The 26,202-nt window shown below is 34.5% G+C and overlaps 1 protein-coding gene across 2 annotated transcripts in view; it reads left to right on the forward strand.

The window, feature by feature from the left end:
- LOC105215318 (hypothetical protein) overlaps positions 1-26,202 on the forward strand; it is a 114,688-nt gene that overhangs the window by 16,375 nt on the left and 72,111 nt on the right. Inside the window, exon 3 of one of the 2 annotated variants that reach the window (XM_011189153.3) lies at positions 26,079-26,106. The exons of the other annotated variant lie outside the window; for it this stretch is intronic. The gene's annotated coding sequence lies outside the window, so the exon portion shown is untranslated. The remainder of the gene's footprint in view (positions 1-26,078; positions 26,107-26,202) is intronic. 2 annotated transcript variants of the gene reach the window in all.

Genomic DNA, 26,202 nt, shown 5'->3' on the forward strand with positions numbered 1-26,202 from the left:
AAAAATGTCTATTGAAATATACGATCTAATCTAATTCTAGAACTTTAATTGCTATCGGTATATGTGGTTTAGCAGCACTTGTGAACCCATAATAATCACATCACATTAATCACAAAGAACAACATTTGTGAATATTTATACTCTCGCAACAAAGTTGCTAAAGAGTGTATTATAGTTTTGTTCACATAGCGGTTAGTTGTAAGTCCTAAAACTAATCGAGTTTGATGTACGGTTATATATGTATATCAAAATGATCAGGTTGACGAGAAAAGTTCAAATCAGTATGTCTGTCGGTCCGTTCGTCTGCCCGTCCGTCCGTGCAAGCTGTGACTTGAGTAAAAATTGAAATATCTTGATGAAAGTTAAGTTTGAAGTGAAATTTAGTATGAAGGATCGCACTATGAAGGGGCATAGAGTCGTTTATTTTGGGTACTACCTTATACAGTCCAAAAATGGAAGAAATCGGATTATAACCACGCCCACCTCCCATACAAAGGTTATGTTGAAAACTAATAAAAATGCTTTAATTCAGTAGGGAAAAAAACCAAGGTTCCGACCTTAAATTTAATAAGAAAGATGGTACAGAAAAGCTGCACTCAAAATGGTATACAAAATTTTAAATCGGCGTGGTTCCGCCCACTTATGGGTCAAAAACCATATCTCCGAAACTACTCGACCAATTTCAACGAAATTCGATTTATAATATCTTCCTAGCTTCCCAATGATATTTTCTGAAAAAGTCCAATTCGGACCACAACCACACCTTCCCATATACCAGAACTTTAAAGTAGATCTGAATCGTTTACTTTACAATATATAAAGTAAGCACTAGCGAAGATATCGGAAGAGAACTTTGCAAACATACTGCATTTAAAGAGTGGCATCGCCCTTCTAAAAATCGTCGAAATCGGTCCATAAGTTTTCAAGACCCTATATATTGATTATGAGGACATCAGTGCTTTTAAAAAATTTTTTACTGAAAATATAGGTAAGTATCTCAGATATTTTGACGAAATTCAGAGGGAATATGTTTCTTCTAATAATATGTCTCCGTGCCAAAAATAAGTAGAATCGGGACATAACTTCCCTATCTCCCATATGACTAATATTACGGTTTCCAACTTTCAATGGACTTTATACCATATATATGCCGACTATGTCGGTCAAATTGTTTGTTATATTAATAAAATTAAATAAATAAATTGCGAAAGTAAAAATGTTCGGTGACACCCGACCTTAGCGCTACCTTACTTGTTTTATCTATTTTTATCCAATTTATTGATTTATCGGACGTCATATTAAGCCCAATTATCACAGTTTGAACATGCAGGAATCTCTTTTCACATTCCACTTTGATTCCTTTTTGTATATTTTCCTTTACAAAAGATAACTCAATATCAATAAAGATTCTAAAACAATTAATAGAACTAAAAGTCCTTTAATATTTGGCAAACTTTTATCTAAAAATTTGAAAATTTATTATATTATACCCCTGTTCTCAGATTGGATACATGTACATATGTTTTGAAAATTTGGAGGTAGGTCATCTCGTAGGCGTCCTGCATTTTTCGCTCCACTTTATTTTGATTCAGCATGACTTCAATAAATTCTTAAGCACCCACCAAACTTAAGTCGCGCGTTGAAATCTGGTTGAATGCAACGACATTTATAAGCTCCTGAAAATACTCTGTGAAAAGAAAAGGCCACACAAAAAGTTTTCGACAGGTCACTGAAGTGGAAGACAAGGAGACGGCATAAGTTTACGGGGCTGTATTCGTAGAGGACACAAACGCCACAAAAGCACTTAAGCCAATTTCTCTCTCACATCACTTCAATTTCGTTTTAGTTGTGGGTTTTGTTGCATGCTTACAACTACAAAAATACATATGAAACACAGCTGTATAAATAACTTGAACGCAGCGGGAATGACCTCTGTCGACGGCCGACTTCAAAGTCGGCATCCAGCCCAATGCATTCAGCGCGAATTGGGTCATTATGTGGCACAGGTCAACGTAAGATGCTAACACAAGTGCATGAGCATTGAACAGTGTATCGATAAAGTACGCGTCAGACAGAAGCCTCCAAATGACAGCGTAAAGAATAACGCATAAGCCGCTTAAAAAACGTAAAACGAACTAGTTCAGTGTGGCAGGCAGGCAATCGACATACAGACATTTTTACAAACAAAAACATATATGTATGAAAAACATGTGTTTATGAAAAGTGTGTGACACAGTGAGTCAAGTGGGTTTTGTGTGGCTTTCTGTGGATGTGTGTATGTCACGGCGGAAATGCGTCACTAAAAAGTGGTGAGCATAATAGCGAGTTAATATTGACAGTTACAGAATGGTTCAGTTACATTTGTAGAACACATAAAAACATATTAGCCGCAAATACCGTTGCAGTTGGAAACAACAAATATACATAATCCCCAAAAGAAGGCAAAAGAAGTAGACGAAAAGAGATTCGAAAAGAACAGAAAAGCTAGTTCTCACTTATTGAACTCGTACATATTTCTATAGCAAATGTGTGTGTATATGTACATACATATAAAGTACCCAAAAAAGTACGTATATTTGAGGTCAAGTTCACTGAGTTTACATACATATTTATTTGCTTATGGGCACTTAAACATAAGACAAAGCTCACAAGTGTCGAGTAATATTTGTAGCACAAATTACTTCAAATAGATATTTGTACAAGTCAACGGCCGTTAACAACTTTCGAATGTGTGGGGAAATCATAAAACTCTGTAATTATGCTATAATTGTGTACAATTGCTTAGAAGACAAAAATAAACACAAACTAAAAATAAGTTTTTTAAGTCTTCCCTGCTATAATACTTTAAGAACCCCATTTTTCTCTTGATTCTCCCCACGCATATTGCACTTCACAATAAATGCCCATCAATTTGGAAGATCTGTGCGTTGAAGGCGCTTTACATTTCGTAATTTGTTGAAATGAAACTTAAGTTCTCGGAAGTGATTATTGGATAATTAATGAGTTTTTGACGGGCTTCTACTTTTGAAATTGCAATTTCGAAATGCTTTGTTCAATTTATGTCTCATAGAGAGGCAAATGCTTCTCTATTCAACTCTACTTTAATTAAATAAGGAAACACAAATGATTCTGATTGATATACATACGAGGTGTGTTCAAAAAATAACGGGAATATTCGATTTTTGAAAAAAAAAAAAATAATTGCAGTAATACCCGCTTAAGAGCCATTGCTAAAAATGTAACACTTTCCAGGCCCTAAAGCAGAAATAATTATTAGTAAATTATGATTAAAAAATTAGTAGGTTATTTATTTTTGAAGAAAATTTTGAAATTTTTTAAAAAGCTGTTGCACTTCATAAATTTTGGGACAATGGTCAACATATTCTATGCAAAAATGGTAAAATGGCACTCACAAGAGGAAAATTGGAAATTATTTTTATTTGTGGCTTAAGTATTACACACATTTAAGCGATTGAGACACTTAAAGGAGAAGTTTATATGTAAATTTAAAGAAAAAACAACTATGCCGCGAAATATAGGTAACTGTCATAAGTTGATCGTTGTTCTCCTAAGGATGGCTTCTTACCGTTTTCTTCTTTTAAGTAAAACACTTTATTTAAATATTGATACAAAAGTTAATTTTAATTAGATAGAAAAATAGTAGTTTACACAGAACCAGACAACTGAACTTGTTGAATGCGTCGCGGCGTCCATATTAATATTGTCAGCTTTAAAATAGTATCAAATGGATATTATTCACTTATGCCAGCGCAATTGTCGAAACACTTCCCAAACTCTATCGGCTTCGGCCACATTTTTTCAGGTGTGATATCAACAGTATGGAGAGAGAAGGTGATGAAGAGACTGAAACTAGAAAAGCCCATCTCACCCAGAAGTTTTGGAGCTCCAGATGTTATTTTCACGTGTTTTAAAAGACATGATGAATCGGATTCCATACAGTTCTTACAATTGAAGTGCATCAGAGACTTGCCCGCAATGAAAATATCTGATTCAATACATCAAAGTTCAATCACAATTTATTTTCTACCAAAATTTTAAATTACATAGGTATTATGTAATTCATTATCGTTAAAGTTTGTGTTTTCTATATAGTAATATTTAAACGATTCATGTTAAGCCCATTGCATAATAAAAATTTATTAAAATTAAATTCGGAATATCCTTGGTTTTATTTGATCCAGATAATAGGGATTCTACTGTAGTTGTAAACGGAAGTGAATTGTTTTACGATATTATTGGGATCAATCAATATTTTTCTACTCTCGCAACAAAGTTGCTACGAGAGTATTATAGTTTTGTCCACATAATGGTTGGTTGTAAGTCCTAAAACTAAACGAGTTAGATATAGGGTTATATACATCAAAATGATCAGGGTGACGAGAAAAGTTCAAATCCGGATGTCTGTCTGTCCGTCCGTCTGTCCGTCCGTCCGAGCAAGCTGTAACTTGAGTAAAAATTGAGATATCACAATGAAACTTGGAACACGTGTTCCTTGGCACCATAAGAAGGTTAAGTTCGAAAATCAGCAAAATCGGACCACTGTCACGCCCACAAAATGGCGAAAACCGAAAACACATAAAGTGCCATAACTAAGCCATAAAGAAAGCTATGGAAATAAAATTTGGTAAGAAGGATCGCACTATGAAGAGGCATATTTGGATGTAATTTTTTGGGTAAGTGGGCGTGGCCCCGCCCCCAAATAGGTTTTTTGTATATATCTCTCAAACCAATAGAGCTATATAAACCAAACATTCTGCAGTCGTTTTTTTAGCCATTTCCCTATACAGTCCAAAAATGACAGAAATCGGATAATAACCACGCCCCCCTCCCTTACAAAGGTTAGGTTGAAAATTACTAAAAGTGGGTTAGCTCACTAACCAAAAACGTCAGAAACACTAAATTTCACATAGGAAATGGCAGATAGAAGCTACACTCAGATTTTTTTTACAAAATGGAAAATGGGCGTGGCGTCGCCCACTTATGGGTCAAAAACCATATCTCAGGAACTACTCGACCGATTTCAATGAAACTTGATTTGTAATAGTTTCCTTACTTCCCAATGATATGTTGTGAAAATAGGCCAAATCGCTTCACAACCACGACTACTTCCTGTATACCAGAACTTTGAAGACGATCTGAATCGTTAACTTTACAATATATAAAGTAAGCACTAGTGAAGATATCGGTGCAGAAATTTGCACAAATACTATGTTTATAGTGTGGCAGCCCCATTCTAAAAATCACCGAAATCGAACCATAGGTTGTCAAGGCCCCATATATCGAACATGAGGACCTCGGTACTTCTAACCTAATATTAGGGATTCCAACTTTCAATGGACTTTATACAATACATATGACGAATATGTGGGTCAAATTGTGTATTATATAATATTAATAAAGTTAAATAAATAAATTGCGAGAGTATAAAATGTTCGGTTACACCCGAACTTAGCCCTTCCTTTCTTGCTTTAAAGTAAAGTTATGTTAGTATTGGAACTTAATTAAAATCGACGTGATTAAATTTTTGATTGGTGTATTATTTTTAATTACAGTTAACACGATATCCCTTATCGTTGATTATATGAAAACTTAGTTCGAACTACTACTTCTGATAGCTAAGCTCTTTTGAACATAAAATACTGATGAGATTAAGTTTTGGAGTTAGACTTACATGAACTGAAATCTTGGAACCATTAAAAGTCTAATAAGTGCTAATGAGTTGCGGTAAGCAATTCCAGCTACTAAAGTTTTCACCATTGTATTTTTCTTGCATGAAATGCTTATATACATATATAGGTATATAATAATAGGTGACATTAAAACAAGCTAACTTTGTAATTAGTTCGCATTTGCTCGTTTTAGTTGTTTGTTTATTTTTAAACGTTGACGTATTTTCATTTTAATTGCCATTTGAGCAATTAAGAGAGATATCTGGATAGCAGTGATGCTACTGATAAATCAGTTATGTCATTCCAAAGTACTCTCTGATATTAAATTCATACAATTACAGGAATGTGTGCATTTGTTTGTGTGTACAATTAATTTTTTCTATATTATTTTTATCTGTACACATGTTCTTTCTTAATCAGATTTTCTTATAATTATACACCCATCTACATTTCCTGCCTTCATTTTGTTTTCCCAACTATTAAATTTACATATTGACACAGATAGACAGACTTGCTGGCGGATGTACAAACACACCAAATACTTGTATTGCAAATACGCAGCGTTTCCAGCATAGTGTGGGACCAGCGGGGGTATAATAAAATCACAGCCGATTTCGTGCCGAAATTATATACATACATATTAGCATATATGAGTTGGTTGCTGCTGCTGTACTGTTTATTTTCGTGAGAGTTGAATCAATGAAGCGGAAACATTTGCGATAACGTCGTCTCCACTAGTTATCTTTGGTTTGCACTGAAATATTTTTAACAGACCTGCTTCGCACGCATATAACCGAAGTAGATAATGATATATATATGTATGTCTATTTGTACATCTACAAATGTCTGTTCCCATCTACATATATATATGTATATTGTTTTACTATGCCTGTGATTCCGTATTTATCTGAGAAAGCATTCATTTCAAAACAAGTAAATAAGTACATTGAATCTGTAATGAAATCAGTGAAGACTGTGACAGTGTAGTGGCGCCAATAAGTAGGCTTCTTTCAAAAACTTTAACAAAAGCTCATTTTCAATAGAATGCAGAAGATTTTTGTTTTCAGTAAATAAGCAATAAGTTTATTGCCAAAGATTATTTAATTTAAAATTCATCGACTAAGTTTGCAGATTTAATGGATTTAGTTGCAACAAACAGCCGTTATGATAAATTATTACAAAAAAATTTCAACTTTCGCCTATTCAATGATCTCTGTACATACGCAAATTAGAATTTTATTTTTCAATATTGAGCAAATTACAAAATAATAACCGGAAAGTTAAATTTTATTTCCTGAAAAGACGGGCCACATTTACAGTACTATAGTGTTTGACGCAGTAAAAGGTTTACTTGTTATTCTAAAATCTTTGCAGTGAAATACTTCTTGTTTGTATACAGTGTCGGACAAAACTCATTGGACTAACTCGAGTCTCAGACATATTCCGTCATAACTATTTACGTGGATGCATTAGAAGAATAATTTTTATTGCAAAAGAAAGATCGCATATTCTATATTAATAAACAGTTCAATTTTATTGTTCAACTTTTATGTACAATTTATAACTTATAACAGAAGGGAAAAAAGTAAAAAATTCTCGCGACATAACTCATTGCACTTTACCTGAATATGAGTTCGATTTAGTCCAATGAGTTTTGTCCGACACTGTACAAGTTAGCAGCGGTAGTTCCCATTTTTCTGTTACAAATTACTCTTGCTACTTCTGGTGTTTTACTAAAGTGTAAAAGTTTGTAAATAAGATTAAAAAGTTTTCCTTGGATTGGTGTAATTTGCATTTGAAAGGAGTGCCTCGAGATAAAACGCCGACATGTCTTCACTAATACATACATATGTATAAGCTATAGGATTGCACTAAATCGAGCTGGTTAAAAACTATCGTATTAGGAGGCGGTACTGGTTTGTACGAGATGAGTTCAAAAAATAACGGGAGTTTTTTTAATATTAATTACTTCGTCGATTGAGATTCCAATCGTTGAAAAATTTCTCAATCTCGATTTTTGGGATAGCCTTTGTCTCTTTCAGCGATTTCTCGTATGCCTGGAAAACGATGGCTATTTAAGGTTCATTTTTATTTTTTATTTTTGGAAAACGTCTAACGTCAAGGAATAATACAGACAAAGTAGGGAATGGGTGCAGATGTGACTCATTCAATTTTGATGCCAAAATGTGAACCAACTGGCTCACTCTGCGTTACGTTTGCACCAGTTAGTTAGTTCGTGCAGCACTGGAACTGGAACTTCTCCCTTCCTATAGGATTTCTGCGTACGTATGTATATGTATATCCATTTACACTTGTTGTACTTTGTGGCACATTGGCTTACAGTTTATGCTTATGTCTGAGTTTTTATCCACATGTGCGCCACTCGCCCACCAATCAACACCAAATTGCCAGCACACCTGCTCCACACAAGCGCACATAATTACTTGCTTACGTGTATTTCACTCCACCTCCTACTTTCCTCCTTAATGTAGACTCAAGGTGTTCTCGTGCATTGTGGCATGTTAATTTTAACAAAGTTTGCTAAGGAATATTGCGTTGACGACACAAGTGTGCGGTTCATTATTGTTGCGAGGAACATACATACACACATTACTTACATATTGTATTTATAAAATACATTTACATGCTTTTTGACATTGATATTAACTCTGCGATTTATGCTGCTTTAAAAATATGCGCTGAATTCAGAACTTTTAGAAATCTCTTTAATCTCGGGTTTTCACAAGGAAAACCAATACTTTAAATGCTAGAATGAAGAGCCGTTATAATGTAAGAGAGATGACTCTCAAGGAATACTTAAAGAGAAAATTCCAGCAATGGTATACGGACGGATCAAAGACAGTAGATGGTATAAGTGCGGGTTAACGTGACCACTCCTCAAGTTGTCTGTGCACATGGGTTAGGTTCGCAGTATTACAGTACTAAGCTGAGGTCTATGCCATTAGACAGAATGTGATGATGAAAGGACTTCGCCAAATTCGAAATAGAATTAGAAATAAATTTAAAATGCAAGTAATTACATATATGATTTACCTGTTGGCGTATAGTTTGAGTGCAGTGAAGAGGAAGAGCTATGAGGGTGGTTAATTAATAAATAACTCCATTCATACATTTGATACAGTGCATCTGCTGCTCGCCAGTGCTGTGTGGGGTATAGACGTTCACCGCTACCAATCATACTTGTATTCATTCGTCTTTTTAGTTATAAATGTAAATGTAATGTATGGTTAATTAGTAAAACTTGAACTTGAATTTTTCTTGTTGTAGTCTCTATAGTATTCAATGTCATAATTTCTGAGTCGTGCCTAAGCATCTAATAAAACGAATGAAATTGCAGTTTTATTGTTATTACATTTCAAATTTATTTGTATATACATATGCACATAAATGTAGTAGATTTATCTAAATATCTGTTGAACATATTATATACATTTTCCATATAATATATTTATTATACAGACGGTGAAGGGTTATTTGTTCATTACTGTTTTGAACAGTTTTTTTCATACATACCTACATATACTTACCTTTGCATATAAGAGTGTGTCTTGCTTATTTGCACAATTGTCAATAGTATGTATGTAAGTAAGTAAGTGTACTTTTGCCAAAAAAATATAATTTACAATTCATTACTGTATTGCTATTGAATATAAATGTTGTTATTCCAAATGGGTTTGAATAAATGAAAAAATACATATGCTCAGTTGGTATAATTGAAACTGTCTTCCAGGGAAACCCAGCAATTATAAGTAAAGTTAAATTTCGAAGTGCACCTTTTTTAAATTAGATCTAGTGAATATCCATTGCTTTACAAAATTTTATAAGATAGATGGGCTTTTAAGGATATGGCTCAAGAAATCTTTTTGGAATGTAGTGAGCTATTTGGTGCTCTTTTAGGATGAGGTCGCGATAAACTAATATTTATTCTAAAATGTATTAAGTTTACTGAGCATCGGTGGCAGTCACGTATGTAAACCTGCTATAGACCAAACTTTCTTGAAATTCCATTAATATCTCTGAAAGTTATGCATTTGATGATCCTATGGGTTTAAAGTATTACCTTAGTTTACCAAAGTACTTATTTAATACAAATTTAATACCTCTTTAAAGCAAAATATCAAAACTCTACTTCAATTTTTCTTTTGAAGAAGTATCTCAAAAAAGGTCGAAGTACCTCATTTCACTTGAAGCGTGTAAACTACTTTTACCTACCATTTCTAAGATGACTCACTGCTTTGTCAAATTGTATTTTAATAAACTGATAAGAATCTTTCAGAGAACGCTTCAACGAATTGAGTGACACAAGTACACAAGTATTAAATAATGACTAGTGATGGTTGATGAAAAGAAACACGAAAAAAATTGTGTTCGTTTCTTTATAGTTTCCTTTTGATAGTTGGAAGGAAAAATGCAGAAATAGAGATCCTGAAGGTCGTTGCTCATTGAATCCGCACTTAAAGCTGGTGAGACAGCAGGACATTTATGTTGCTGATCTCCCAAAAACATATGTTAATATCACATTTCGGTCGCTACAATACCCTCTTCATTCGTATTAAGTGTATGCTGTCCATTTGGAGGAATGTTCATTTTAAATCTGCTAATAATACTTATTCTAAGACTTTTTGTCACAAGTATGACTTATTATATGACCGATTGGTTCTTGTTACTTTTATGACAAATCCGATGTGGTAAAAATGAGCAATTATGTATGAGCAATTATATTGAAGTTCAACAACTGATGCTTTTATACTTGTTTGTATACCCAGTAGAGAAATCAACTAGTTCTAAACTAATTTCCAACTAATATATATTACAAACCAAATGGTTATATTATGTTTTCATACATAACTGAAAATAAAGTAATATATTAGAAACTCATTCCATAATTAGAATAAGTGTAATCTTTATTGAACTAGTAGTGTTTCAGGCGGAAATGAGCGGTTGTAAACTATTATAATTCCGAACTAGTTTGTTAACCTCACTACAGTTATATTTATACTATATGTATGTTGGTACAGTGCTTTTGTACTCTCAAATATTTACACTCCATTGCTTTTAAAATGCGCACATATGTATATTTATGCACGAAGATTGTGATGTTTTATGTTCAAAAAGCAATACGGTTATTGATAAGTACACAGCTGTATGGTTGTACTTACTTGTTCGAGAGCTGATTATGCTCAATACCCAATGTCGTTCAGTTACTTCACTGAAAGATAAAAATGTGGTTTTTCTAAAGGCAATTTTAGCCTTACTCGTGTTTTGCCCTCTGTAATAAAAACTAAGTGTGCACTTCGTGTAGAAGTATTATCGCAATTTACATTCTTCCCAGTTGAGTCAGTCACCGCTAACGCTTAAAAGGCAAGACGGATTTGATTTATTTTTATTTGACAGCTTTCTTCAGTTTTTGGTGATTACAAATTTATGTAGAGTTTTTTTAATGTGATTAATAATAAAATAGTATCAAATAACCATAAACAAAGAAACATTCTTTGAGGTTGAGCATGAGTGGATTCACCGCTTCTTTTCTTAATAATTTGTCGGTTGGACTTTCAAAATACAGAACAAGTTATTTGCTAACAAAATTATATATTTTTTTTTTAGACTTTGTATTAATTTGTGGATAATTATTAGCACTTTTATTTTATATATAAGTAAACATTTTCGCCAATATGTGTCACGCAGTTTTTATTGAAACATGTATCTAAGCCCATTAAAAAGTATATTATTTCAAAAAAAGTCAGCGAAATAGCTGCTGTTATGCGCATATTTACTAAAAACCACAAACTTATAAAGAAAAAACCTTAATTGCAGTAAAATGTAATTAACTGATCAATTTTACTGCTAACAAACCGTGAAGCTTACGTGCAGTTCAATACACAGAGCTTTTTATCGCTATGTGCGACTGACACGTGCCGACAGTTCAGAATCTGGAATAGAGAGGAGAAAATTTTATGCACGTACTTGTATATCAATATTAGATCGTTAACCAACGATTTACTTTTACCGTTATTTTTAGATAATTAATATTTTTATGAGAAATAAATTTTGTAATTTGCGGTGTAATTTTTTCCGTGAGATTGAGTCAGAAGTCAGAAAGTGGATTCTCTGATTTTCGAAGTTTCGAAAGTCGAAATATATGTGGTTCATTTTTGAAGTTCGAAAAAAGGATTTTTAAAATAATAATTATTAATTACTGAACATATGTAGTTACTAAATAGTTCAAAATTTGGAAAAAAGCTCCATTTTCTTCTTAATTCAATGGTGTATAAAATTATTCTCTAAAGCTTATGGGATAGGGTCAAATTTTGATTTATTTTGTAAATTTTTTAGTTGCTATATCCTGAAATAATAATAATTATTATTATATAACAAAAAAAAAACATTTTCCAATTTCGAATTCAAATATTTCGATTTTGGAGGCTAACTTCGAAAATTGGATTTCTTATGACTCAATTTCACGGGAAAAATTAGTCTGGTTCAATACCCAGAAAAACGAATATTTGCCGTCTAGTGTAATGATGTTCCAGAATTACCTCTTGTTAAACGATTACCAACAAACAGAATTCCATTCTGGAAAGTGCGTCGGATTTTGATATTGATTTATATGTATAATATATTTCGGCTGAACAGACGGTTCAGAGGGGTTTTTCATAGTTCCAAAAAACCTCTACAATCATATTAGCTTTCGAGAGAACAAAAAGGAGAATATGAGCATGTTTTGTAATCAGTGAAAAGGGCACGGAAGAGTGGTTGATCGAATATAACTTTTTTATGAGTATATACGTGCATATAGTTTATATACGCTGGAAAGGAAGAACTTATATTTTGTATGCCTTATCTGCTATGAAGAATACTGACTTAACTATATCCCTCTCTAACAAAATTCTAACGCTGCAAGCCCCGCATAGTCTAGTGTGATTTATAGCCTTTCAAAATATTTTGCAAAAAACATTACACCAACAACAAAAACAAGCCCAAGGTGAAAGTGCTAATAGAAGTGTCATTAAATAAGACATACAGAAGGTGAATTATTTACACTCACTCAAACAATTTTACGTCAATTAGTGGCAATTCATGAAGTGATACAAATGAAGTAAAAAATAGAATACAAAAAGGTGGAGAAAACACCAAAACGACAGCAAGTAATGCACAAAATAAGAAAATAGCAACAACTTGGAGCGAGTGCTTGCGTCAGAATAGCGACCGAACCCAAACACCCACAAGCAATTACTAGGAAATTGATCAGATACACCAAGCAATAGAAAAGGAAACAAAAATATGCGCAGAAACAATGGAAGACAAGCAGCAACCGGCAAAAAGAAAAATAAACCGAAATTTCGCAAACAACGTCGACAAAGCGCACTAACGAAGATACGAACGAGCAATGGAGATTTCGCGGTGGTATTTTATACATACGTACGTACAGGTATATAGATCTAACAGAAAAACGAGTTTGGGTATGTGGCGATAGAGTGCCTACGATAAAGCGTCTACAAGTTGGGAAGGTTCGCCCGCAGACACTTGCAATTAAAGTTCCAGCTTGATTGCTGGTCACCTGGAAGCCATATATACATATATATACGGATATATAGTATGTATGAATGTGTGTGCATTCATATTTTCAACTTACTCGTGCACTTTGTTCGCTCTAGTCAATTTCATTTTGCGTTTGTCTGCCTGGCAAAAGCCAAAGGAAAAATGTGTTGAGTCGAAGGTAGACACGTGATGATTTTTTACGTTTTACGTTTTTTCTCCACTAGTTTCAAGCGGTTAACGCGGCGCACCCAAGCTTTTGCAAACAATAAAAAATTGCAACAAAAGTTTAGATTTTGTATTTCCAGTTAAATTTTTTTGTTTTTGTTTTTCATCATTTCGCTTGCTTTATTGGCTTTATTGTTTGGCGTATTCGCTACACGCTCCGCGGCGTAGAAAATCGCCAAATCACTACAATGAAAATTGCTTCACGCGAGAATAATAGTCGCGAACTTTTAAGTAATGTGGGATTTGAATTTGTGGTCTTTGGAAATAGTGTAATTTGAGTTGTTGAGTTTGTTTGTGGGACCCATTTTATTCCACAGGGACTACAAGGCGTGGACATAAGCTTCATCTTTGTAGTGTACTTTAAATTCGGAAAAAATCCCGATTCTTCAGAGTTCCGTTAATTAACATAGCTTCATGTTTGATGAGTTGAACAATAATGCAGATATTTGTGGTGATATTATGACATATTCTATCGGTATATATCTCTAAGAAACTTACATACATACATATGAAAGTCAGAATATAGTAAAACCGTTGAAGTCCAGTTTATAAGAATGAAGATTTTGACAGTTTTGTTTCATGACAACAAAGTAATTATTGTTGGTGACGTCAATGAATGTTTTTGGTTACGATAATGAAGTGGCTTGTCGTAATCTTCGAAATCAATGATAATTAATTAAAGTTATATAACATTTCGTTAATTTGTACGTATTGGACCACTCAAGGAGGCTTGGCGACTCACACTAACAGCACATAACACCTTTTTGGTAGATTTTTTATGTTTGTTTATGCTTTTGCTATTAACCATTGTGTTTTGAGGTTTCTTGTAAACGATCGCGTCAGCCTTGAATTATTTAAGATTTCATTTATTTGAAATTATCTAAAAATATAATTACGAGTATGTATAGTATATTTGTATGGTCGCAAATGACACTATTTTCAGATACTATTGTAATTAAGTACATATATGCCTATTATATAAACCAGTTATTCATTAGCAAAATGTCGTTAAAAATTTGTAAATGTACTATAATGTCTATGAATGAGATGATTGTAATGGGAGTGCTAAATATTTGCTAGACTGCTATCGCAAGTTTTCTTGAAAGCTTCTTGTCTTCTTTCTAATCAACTCGGATTAACTGTAATTTTATCATATATTGAAATGAGAGTAGTACCGATAAGGCTAAGTGGCTTTAAAATCTTTAGCATTGTAAATATTAACTATCTTCGATTCAGCAAGTTTTTAAGAATAGCATAGTAGAGGTAACGAGATCTCTGTCCCTTCGTTAATAGTTTGATGGATATATGCTCTCTTGCGACACCAAATATTGTTTTTGTAATCCTTCTGTGGGGACACAACACATCTGGCAACACTAATTCAATTATATTACATCCCCATTTCCAGACATCTCCTGAATAGAATTACCCCAGCGACGAGAACAGAAAGTACGCGGTAAAGCCATATTACTCTTAAGCCAACTCTTGTGAAATACAGATAATTGATAAATCTTTTGTCTCGAATTCAACTTGGCTCTGTAACTTGATAGTTAGTCACGAATTGAGTGTGAACACATTTTATGTTTATATTTAGGAAAATCGTATCAAAACCACTTACAATAAAAAAATCTCTGGAAATACGCAACATTAGCTAGAAATTATATTACAAAGGTGAAATAAAACAATAAATCTAAGAAATTACATTAAGTTTTGAAACTTTGTTTGGTATTATCTAAACACATATCCTATTCATTTTAAGCATCGCCTACAAAGACGTCTAGTTTTGCCTTCATCTTCCCCCCTAACTAATTATATTATCATAGTAAGATGCTTTCATAAGATACTGATTTTTGTATTTTCTTCAATTCTTGCTTTCTTTCGTATCATATAACGTAGTTTGTAAACAGCGCTTCATTCGATTTCATACAAATTTCATCATTGCATTTCACATCTTTCCAGTAAAGTGAGCATATTGCTCGCTGCGCTTCATTTGCGCATTTGCTGCTCTGCTTTCTGTGCCAAGTGCACTTTATTAGAAACACATCCGCGTTCTTGCATTCGTTTGCTGGAGCGCCTACCAACATCATTTCCAACTCATTTTGTTGCTCTTCTTGCCGCCATTTGGAAGTTATTTCGCAGCAATGCATTTCCTCTTTCGGCAAATGACGTTAACAGCTCGTCAGCAATTGCAACAGAAGCAACAGCAGACGGCATCGCCTGCGCCAGCATCACAATTCTCCGTTACAATTGAATCCATTTGAACTTTGCAGTGTGTGAATTACCTCATCAGTGTGCCACTTCTGTCGAACAATGCGCATAAAGTATACGTAGATATGTATTCATATGCACTTCTTATTCTTTACAAAGTTGCTGTAATAAAATAAGAAATAAGAACTTGTATATTTATGAATGCTTATGTACATGTATTCTCGTGGATATTTGTGTTCGAGTTTCGAGATTCACCATCACACTTCGAAGAGTCGCGAGGAACTTCGTTAGCGACGAGAGAAAAATTTCATTTATACGCAGAAGCAAGTTTTAATCAAGATTTCCAAGTAATATTCTGTAATAACACAGGCACGTAAAAAAAATTCCGAGGTCCCCTTAAGCATAACCCCAAAAAAACAAAATGGCGGACAGCATTTTTAAAAATTCATCGGAATCTCTTGAAACCTGGGGGTTTTCGGGGTCGCTGATTACTATTCCGTCGGGTTTTCAAAATTCAAAAAATGCGTCCTCCATCATTTTTGAATAAATCATCGGAATATCTTAAAACTCTTTACTTGGGGGTTCTGGGGTCGCTATAATCATTCTGATCTGAATGTAATGTAACTAAAAAGAAATCATGATAAAGTAAAAAAAGATTTCTTGTATTAAAAGGTAATTGGAAAACTACTAAAATTTTGTAAAATTTGAGGTTGAGTTGTTTACTTAATGATTCCCTCTACTATAAAATTAAAAATATTGTCAAAGTTGATTTCGTAACGCAAAAACAATTAATGAATTCTTTAGTTTAGCACAACTCAAGAGTAGCCTGCATCTTCTGCTTATTGCTACAGATGCCAAGTCATTAAATTTTTATTATAATTTCAACCGAGAGCTCTCGGTAATATGGTAGACCTTGCTTTAGTACCTATAGATCCTATACATCTCTTATATGATATGTAGATACTACTTGTATCAAAATAATAGATATTGCTCTCTTCATACAGATCCCTTAGTTCTAAAGCTTTCAAACGGCGAATTTCACCGTTTGTTTAACTTCGATATAATAATTTATTCTATTGATAAATTAAATTTTAGTATAAGTTTTGGAGTTACTTGCGTAAGAGTATATTATATATTTAAGTATTTATGGCATGCAAGCCACTCGCTGAAACAAAACAATTTCTTCTCATAGCGGCACGCATTTCCCTTCGCAATCAATGGGGCAGTCTTCGCCCACACAAACCCATGTAGTACCCCGTAAATAATAATCTATGCAACACACAAGTCATACCCGTCTCCGGGAAATTTGTGTTCAATCTCTGTCTGAAGCATCTTCGTCGATTTCACAAAGTGTATGCACTTGAAATTTCAGAAAGAAGAAGCATGCAATGCAATGAGTGAAGTATTAATTTTGTCTCAGAATTTTACACTTTTACACTTCCTGATGGAAGTTCTATGGCCATATGCTTATGCAATAGTAAAGCGAGAGCATGTGCATACATACATATGTACATACTTTGCTGCTTCGTGCGACAAGTTCGATGAAGCTTCACACAGTACATTTACATGTATTTGGCTAAACTGGTTTTACATTGCCAGAATGGAAGATCTTGCTATGTATGCGTGTATGTATGAATATAGACGTATAAAAATATATATAGGTAAATGTAAATGTATATATCTGTAAGTACTTGAGCATGAACTCCAGATTCCATCGTTGAAGTTGTCGTGCTCTTAAATGAAGCTTGTTCGTTGCCATATACTCAAAAATTCTCCAGATATATGTATGTATATTTATACATGCAGATTAAAGACGAAGATCCACACAAAGCCAAAATGTACACAAACAGTTAGTATTAGGGCGATGTTTAAGAATATGACATGTTATATCTTGCAAAATTAAATATTTATCTACATTATACATAAGAATATACATACATACATATGCTAATAACAACAACAATTAAATGAATGTTGAATTTATTAATATTATCCTCATTCATTGGCACACCCTAATGCAAATGCTCATATGTATGTTGCTTATTCGTTTAAGCCATTACAGTTGTTTTGGCCTTTAACGTCTTCGAATTTAATTTGGTTTTGCGGTGATAAAGAAATTTACAAAAGAATGAATATGAAAAGAGCGACGAGACGGTCAAGAAAGTGACGACACCAACTAATGACCGCAACAGTCTTGGTCACGCCTGTAAAATTATGCAACAATTTCATGGAAAGATTCTTATCTTAACTGTAAAGAAATTTAGAATTGTACACAGTTGCTTTTTTTTGACGGAGAAGTTGAAAATGTCGCCGCACATAAAAATAAGTTATTTAACGAACAAAGGCTTGAACGGTTTGCCGAAATTACATAACGGTGTTGTACATAAATTTTCGAAATAGCAAAGCTAGATGCGATGTGAATGACAGCTTTAAAGTGTGCGGAGGTCCACAATGTAATGGTTGGAAACAATAAATTTCTTTGAAATTGGAAATCGAATGAGTACAAAATAAAATAGACGAAGACTTTGTCACTAACACTAAATCATTTTAAATTTTTACTTACTATTTTTTTTACTATTCATACTGAAATTTTCATTGGTTAGGTTTGGATATAATCCTGGACTGGTAAAAGAAGTGTGGGCAAAAGCGAGTTTCAAGTATATAAGTCATGGAATTCATATTCACATTAGAAGTTATGTACATTACCACCTACGAGATCTAGAGAAGAACTGATTCGATAATGGAACTAAAGATTTTCCAAAGTTTAGTTTATTTATTGTATTACAATATGAGCCACTTTAGGTTAGGTTGCAAGACTTTTTCCCAGAGTGACACTCGTATACTATGAAAAACGTTCCTTTGAGAATCCAGGCTCCCCCCTAGTTTAGATATCAGAAGTCGACAAAGCGCTCTGAACCTACTACAACTATCACTCTTCATCCTCCTCCTGGCAGATTTTTAACCTTACAGCGTGGATCCCAATGGGGCAATTGCCAGTTAGAAACCCTACGGCTAAGGAGAGGTGACTTTTACTGAGGGCGAAGCTCAGTAGAGCTGTTGCGATTCACATTAGACCAACAAAATCTGGCGACTCCGCAAGTTGCAAGTGTCTGACACAGACCAGTCTAATCGAAAAGTATAACAATTCCACTGATAGTGAAGATAAGCCTTCCTTGACCATCATACTATCAGAGTGGATCGTCAATCTCCGTAAAGGATGATGCGCTCCGAAGCAATATATTCGCCGCTGTCTTAATAGCAGCCACTTCCGCTTGAAAAACGTTGCAATAGTCGGGTGGCCTGGAATTAAGGTTGATGCGAAGGTCCCTAGATTGACCTCCCCCACTTACCTTTCCCTCCATCTTCGGCCCATCCATGAAGAAGCTTATCACGCCTCTCAATATGAGCTAAGGTTAATAGACATTTGCAGCGAGGGGAGGAGGTTTCTAGTGTTTTATCTAGCCTGGCACGACTTATCTCATTACAATAAGTAAAATATTGTGAACTGATGTGGAATATACTTCAAGGATTCTGATGAGTTTCTTTAACGTTAAAGTTTAGTAGTGGTTTATCAAATCTAGATTTTATAGCAAAGTTGAATTGCGATGTTCGACTGGTATTTCTTCGAGCCTTCTTTCTTCGTTTATACTATGCTATTTGAGGTTCTCATATACATTCCGAACTTTTACTAAAGAATATGCGCATTGAATGAAAACTAAAGCAGTTTTAAATAGCTAGATCTTTCTTATACTTTTACAACTTGTTTTCAATAGCTCCGCGTCAGTCATGAATCACCAATAATTTCTAGCTGAGTGCATGAATTCGCATAAACAGCGTTGCATGGCAAAGCGAGTAAAATGCAAAATAATATTTCATTAGTTCACTTGGAAGACTGAAGACCACACACAGCTAGCCAGCGCCTCACCAGCGTCTCAGTTCAATATACTCACTGTTTATGGCTAATACTTTAATTGTGCAAAATTCATGCAAAAGAGTTAAAAAAATTTAAAAATAAACACGCAATGAGGAGAACAATGCGCGCTCATTCACTTCATCAGTTTTATTCATTGAAAAATTTGTGCTTTTCTGTGCGTCCAATAAATTTTGCCGCTTTTTGCGGTTTCTTTTGAATGCAATGCAATTGGAAATTTAATATTTTCTAGCGAAAAAGATGCTGGGCAATAACAACAATATGCAGTTTAGCGTTAACTATGTTGGATACGTTGGATCTATTGCTGGGCGGCGGATGTTTGGAAATATGAGAAAGATTGATTTCAGTGGAATATTTAAAGTGTTAAACTCTAGGAAAACAAGTAAGGAAGGGCTAAGTTCGGGTGTAGCCGATCATTTTATACTCTCGCAATTTATTTATTTAACTTTATTTATATTATATAATACACAATTTACCCACATATTCGTCATATATATTGTATAAAGTCCATTGAAAGTTGGAAACCCTAACATTAGGTTAGAAGCACCGAGGTCCTCATGTTCGATACATGGGGCCTTGAAGACCAATGGTCCGATTTCGGCGATTTTTAGAATGGGGTTTCCACACTATAAAGGTAGTATTTGTGCAAAGTTCTGCATCGATATCTTCACTAGTGCTTCCTTTATATATTGTAAAGTTAACGATTCAGATCGTCTTCAAAGTTCTGGTATATAGGCAGTAGGCGTGGTTGTGAAGCGATTTTTCCTATTTTCACAACATATCATTGGGATGTAAGGAAACTATTACAAACCAAGTTTCATTGAAATCGGTAGAGTAGTTCCTGAGATATGGTTTTTGACCCATAAGTGGGCGACGCCACGCCCATTTTCCATTTTGTAAACAAATCTGGGTGCAGCTTTCATCTGCCATTTCGCATGTGAAATTTAGTGTTTCTGACGTTTTTCGTTAGTGAGTTAACCCACTTTTAGTAATTTTCAACCTAAACTTTGTATGGGAGGTGGGCGTGGTTATAATCCGATTTCTTTCATTTTTGGACTGCATTAGGAAGTGGCTAAAAACAACGGCTGCAGAAAGTTTGGTTTATATAGCTCTATTGGTTTGCGAGATATGTACAAAAAACTTATTAGGGGGCGGGGCCACGCCTACTTCCCCAAAAAATTTACATCCAAATATGCCCCTCCCTAATACGATCCTATGTTCCAAATTTTATTTCCATAGCTTTATTTATGGCTTAGTTATGGCACTTTATGTGTTTTCGGATTTCGCCATTTTGTGGGCGTGGCAGTGGTCCGATTTTGCTCATTTTCGAAAGCAACCTTCCTATGATGCCAAAAAATAAGTGTGCCAAGTTTCATCAAGATATCTTAATTTTTACTCAAGTTACAGCTTGCACAGACGGACGGACGGACGGACGGACAGACAGACATTCGGATTTGAACTCCACTCTTCACCCTGATCACTTTGGTATATATAACCCTATATCTAACTCGTTTACTTTTGGGTGTTACAAACAACCGTTATGTGAACAAAACTATAATACTCTCTTTAGCAACATTTGTTGCGAGAGTATAAATATATAAAAATAAACACAAACAATATATCCATAAATATATACAATTTACTACAAATAACTGTACACACGCAAGCATGCATTTAGCGCTCAACTAATGCGAGTCACCTACGACTCGTATACATTGAAACCTTGAACTTGATTCGCTACTTTTTCATCGCAACCCGTTGTGCCGTACAAATTTATTATGGCAATTTACGGTTATTGCGACGCGTTCGGGCGCCTTGTGAGCACCTAACGCCGGACCGCCGCTGGTGGGTACATTTTATGGCGATAATCTTTTAGAATTTAATTTCGCAGAACATTGAAACATATTGTCATAAATAAGCGACTTCCTGTCGAAGCAGTCGAGTGTCTCGCGAAAATGCAACCCGAGGCGATGAACCGGTGGCTAGCGGTTGAGTGGGTAGTGGCGCACGCCATGTAAAGTCGATTGAAGCGTGCGACAAGCGCGACTGAGAAAATGCGATGATTTATAGATATGTACATATTTAGATATGCAAGTATGCATATCTATGAGAATATCTTGACTTTGTGAATTTCAGCTTCAGCTAACTTGATAGGCAGCGCTGCTCATTTTTCGCAATTCCATATGAAGAATGCCTGCAATTTGACTTCTTTTGTTCTACGCGCATGAGATTTTAATTTTTATTCATTTGCACGAAATTTCATTTCTCCCACATTAATGTGGTTAAGTGTTGCAGCAAACCTAATTTAACGACCGTATGTGTTGGTTTTAATTAAAATCCTAGAAGAGGCAGGCGCACAATTAATAAAGCTGCGTGGAAGACGAAAATACAATTGTGGCGTAACTTTTCGTAGAATGCGTTGACCAAAGAATTACAAACCAAAATAGAAGAGAAACATATTAGGGAGTGATGTGTCGGCGATTGCACTGCTGGCAGTTAAAAAAATTTAATAGTCCTGCGGTTCCAGAATGCTATTCAAAGCAGACGGCTATATTTATACACACAAGTATACATTTATATAAATATGTGAATATGTATGCCCTAATGCATTTAACTACCCTGAAAGAAATTGCGGTCTAGTTTTGAAATGAGCGAAAATGATTTCGTAAGTTTATTTCGATGCTTTCACTTTTCATTGGCTGGAAGAAGCAAATTGCCATAAATAAATAAGACTTTCAAAAATTAGAATCTATTTTTATACACCCAAAACTAAACGAGTTAGATATAGGGTTATATATACCAAAGTGATCAGGGTGAAGAGTGGAGTTCAAATCCGAATGTCTGTCTATACGTCCGTCCGTCAGTCTGTGCAAGCTGTAACTTGAGTAAAAATTAAGATATCTTAATGAAACTTGGCACACTTATTTCTTGGCACCATAGGAAGGTTGCTTTCGAAAATGAGCAAAATCCACTGCCACGCCCACAAAATGGCGTAAACCTAAAACACATAAAGTGCCATAACTAAGCCATAAATAAAGCTATGGAAATAAAATTTGGTATGAAGGATCGCACTATGAAGGGGCATATTTGAATGTAATTGTTTTGGGGAGGTGGGCCCCCAAATAGGTTTTTTGTACATATCTCAGAAACCAATAGAGCTATATAAACCAAACTTCTTGATACAGTCCAAAAATGAAAGAAATCAGATAATAACCACGCCCACCTCCCATACAAAGGTTAGGTTGAAAATTACTAAAAGTGGGTTAACTCACTAACGAAAAACGTCAGAAACACTAAATTTTACATAAGAAATGGCAGATGAAAGCTGCACTCAAATTTTTTTACAAAATGGAAAATGAGCGTGGCGTCGCCCACTTATGGGTCAAAAAACATATCTCAGGAACTACAATTTGACCCACATATTCGTCATATATATTGTATAAAGTCCTTAATATTAGGTTAGAAGCACCGAGGTCCTCGTGTTCGATATATGGGGCCTTAAAACCTATGGTCCGATTTCGGTGATTTTTAGAATGGGGCTGACACAATATAAACGTAGTATTTGTGCAAAGTTCTGCATCGATATCTTCACTAGTGCTTACTTTATACATTGTAAAGTTAACGATTCAGATCATCTTCTAAGTTCTGGTATATAGGAAGTAGGCGTGGTTGTGAAGCGATTTGGCCTATTTTCACAACATATCATTGGGAAGTCAGGAAACTATTACAAATCAAGTTTCATTGAAATCGGTCGAGTAGTTCCTGAGGTATGGTTTTTGACCCATAAGTGGGCGACGCCACGCCCATTTTCCATTTTGTAAAATAATCTGGGTGCAGCTTTCATCTGTAATTTCGCATGTGAAATTTAGTGTTTCTGACGTTTTTCGTTAGTGAGTTAACCCACTTTTAATAATTTTCAACCTAACTTTTGTATGGGAGGTGGGCGTGGCTATGATCAGATTTCTTTCATTTTTGGACTGTATTAGGAAGTGGCTAAAAAAACGACTGCAGAAAGTTTGGTTGATATAGCTCTATTGGTTTGCGAGATATGTACAAAAAACTTAGTAGGGGGCGGGGCCACGCCCACTTCCCCGAAAAAATTACATTGAAATATGCCCCTTCATAGTGCAATCCTTCATACCAAATTTTTTTTCCATAGTTTTATTTATGGCTTAGTTATGGCACTTTATGTGTTTTCGGTTTTCGCCATTTTGTGGGCGTGGCAGTGGTCCGATTTTGCTCATTTTCGAAAGAAACCTTCCTATCGTGCCAAGAAATAAGTGTGCCAAGTTTCATCGAGATATCTTAATTTTTACTCAAGTTACAGCTTGTACAGACGGACGGACGGACAGACAGACATTCGGATTTGAACTCCACTCTTCACCCTGATCACTTTGGTATATATAACTCTATATCTAACTCGTTTAGTTTTGGGTGTTACAAACAACCGTTATGTGAACAAAACTATAATGCTCTATTTAGCAACATTTGTTGCGAGAGTATAAAAATCTTTACTAGTTAGTGCAATAATCGGATAACCGGTTCCTACGTTAGTGCTACGTTTACATAGTTTACCACCAAAAATGTTATTTAATTGTATTTATACAAATTGATAAGTTCTGAATGAAAGATCACTAGACATTTTTAATTCAGCACTATTCCAATATCACTGCAGGGTATGTTGCCAGATACCACCAAACACATTCGTATTCATTTGTATATTCGAAACCCCCATGACTGCAATGCCAAGGGAAAGGATAACTCAAATATAATAAAGGAATGGTGTACGTGCATAAATTATGGCTTGAGATCGTAAATTGCCACATAAATGAGCTTAATATATATGTAAGTGTGGTATATGTAGGTATAAATATAGCTGCACATTTAGCCCACGAAAGCCGGTCAAACAAATTAAAAACGGCAAGGTTTTATGACTAGTATGAATATAAAATATAGCTGTACCTATAACTTACTTCAGAAATACAAATCTAGATTTCTTTGCTCAATTTGAGCTGTGAAAAGTGTGAGGGTGTGCAATAAATAATGGAAATACATTTGAACTTGTCCACAAGAAAACGTTCAAAATAAGATTTTTGGATATATTCTTAAATGTAAAATTTAAGTAAATAAGTACTTGAATATATAGGTCAAGCTCATCTTGTGATTTGTGCCGGGGGAAAATCGGTATTTTAGGTGATTGAACTTGAATTTTTATACTCTCGCAACAAAAGCTGCTAAGAGACTATTAAAGTTTTGTTCACATAACGGTAGTTTGTAAGAAACAAAACTAAAAGAGTTAGATATAGGGTTATATATATCAAAATGATAATGATCGGACCACTACCACGGCCACAAAATGGCGAAAAACGGAAAAATATAAAGTGTCATAACTAAGCCATAAGTAAAGTTATAAACGTAAAATTTGGAATAAAGGACATTTATGGATGCAATTTTTTTTGGGAAAGTGGGCGTGGCCCTGCCCCCAAATCGGTTATTTGTATACATCGCGCAACAATAGTTGAAATCGGATAATAATAACGCCCACCTCCCATACAAAGGTTAGGTTGAAAATCACTAAAAGTGGGTTAACTCACTAACGAAAAACGTCAGAAACACTAAATTTTACAGAAGAAATTGCAGAAAGAAGTTGCACTCAGATTTTTTTACAAAATGGAAAATGGGCGTGACATCGCCCACTTATGGGTCAAAAACCATACCACAGGAACTACTCGGCCAATTCGAATGGTATATAATATTTTCTTGACCCCCTGATAACACGTGTGGAAAATGGATGAAATCGGTTCACAATCACGACAACTTCCCATGTAACTCAATTTTCAATTCCATCTAATTCCTTCACTTTATAATATATACATATGGAACCAATGAAGATAGCGAAATAAAACTTTACACAAATACTGTATATGATCTGTGACATCACTTGTGAAAAAATTGTTGAAATCGGGCTATAACTTTTCAAAGCCCCGAATATCGAACGCAGTGCCCCGTGGTAATTTTTCACCGAAAACTTCTGTAAATCTCTCAGGTATCTTAATTTAATTCAGAAAATTAAATTAATTCCAGAAAAGGTTAAAATCGGGTCATAGCTTCCCCTAGCTCTCATATACCTAATTATAGGATTTTCAAATTGGGTCAAATTGTGTGTTATCTCAATAAAAATATGGCAATAAATTGCAAGAGTATAAAATGTTCGGTTGCACCCGAACTTAGCCTTTCCTTACTTGTTTCTTTTATTTTCTATAAAATACTTTTTAAGGTCATAGTGGTTCCAAATGACAAATCAAGAAATTGGGATCTGATCACTTCAGCAGCAGTGCTCGTGAACAGCTCGCCAATATTTATGGTTATTAATAAAAATATCACTTTTCCTTCAAAAGGGATGTAATATAATAAATATTTTCGAAGATCTATTAATGATATAATTAACAATTTTTGTTTATTTCTAGTTCTTACCAACATATTGTCAATTCACATGTAAGTACTACTCCTGACATGGTGGTTTTCAAAATAATGCTTTACTTCATTATGTTTATACCTATGAGAATTATATATATTTTATCATTAGGGTTC

Source organism: Zeugodacus cucurbitae, chromosome 3, assembly GCF_028554725.1.
Source record: "Zeugodacus cucurbitae isolate PBARC_wt_2022May chromosome 3, idZeuCucr1.2, whole genome shotgun sequence".
Taxonomy (NCBI): domain Eukaryota; kingdom Metazoa; phylum Arthropoda; class Insecta; order Diptera; family Tephritidae; genus Zeugodacus; species Zeugodacus cucurbitae.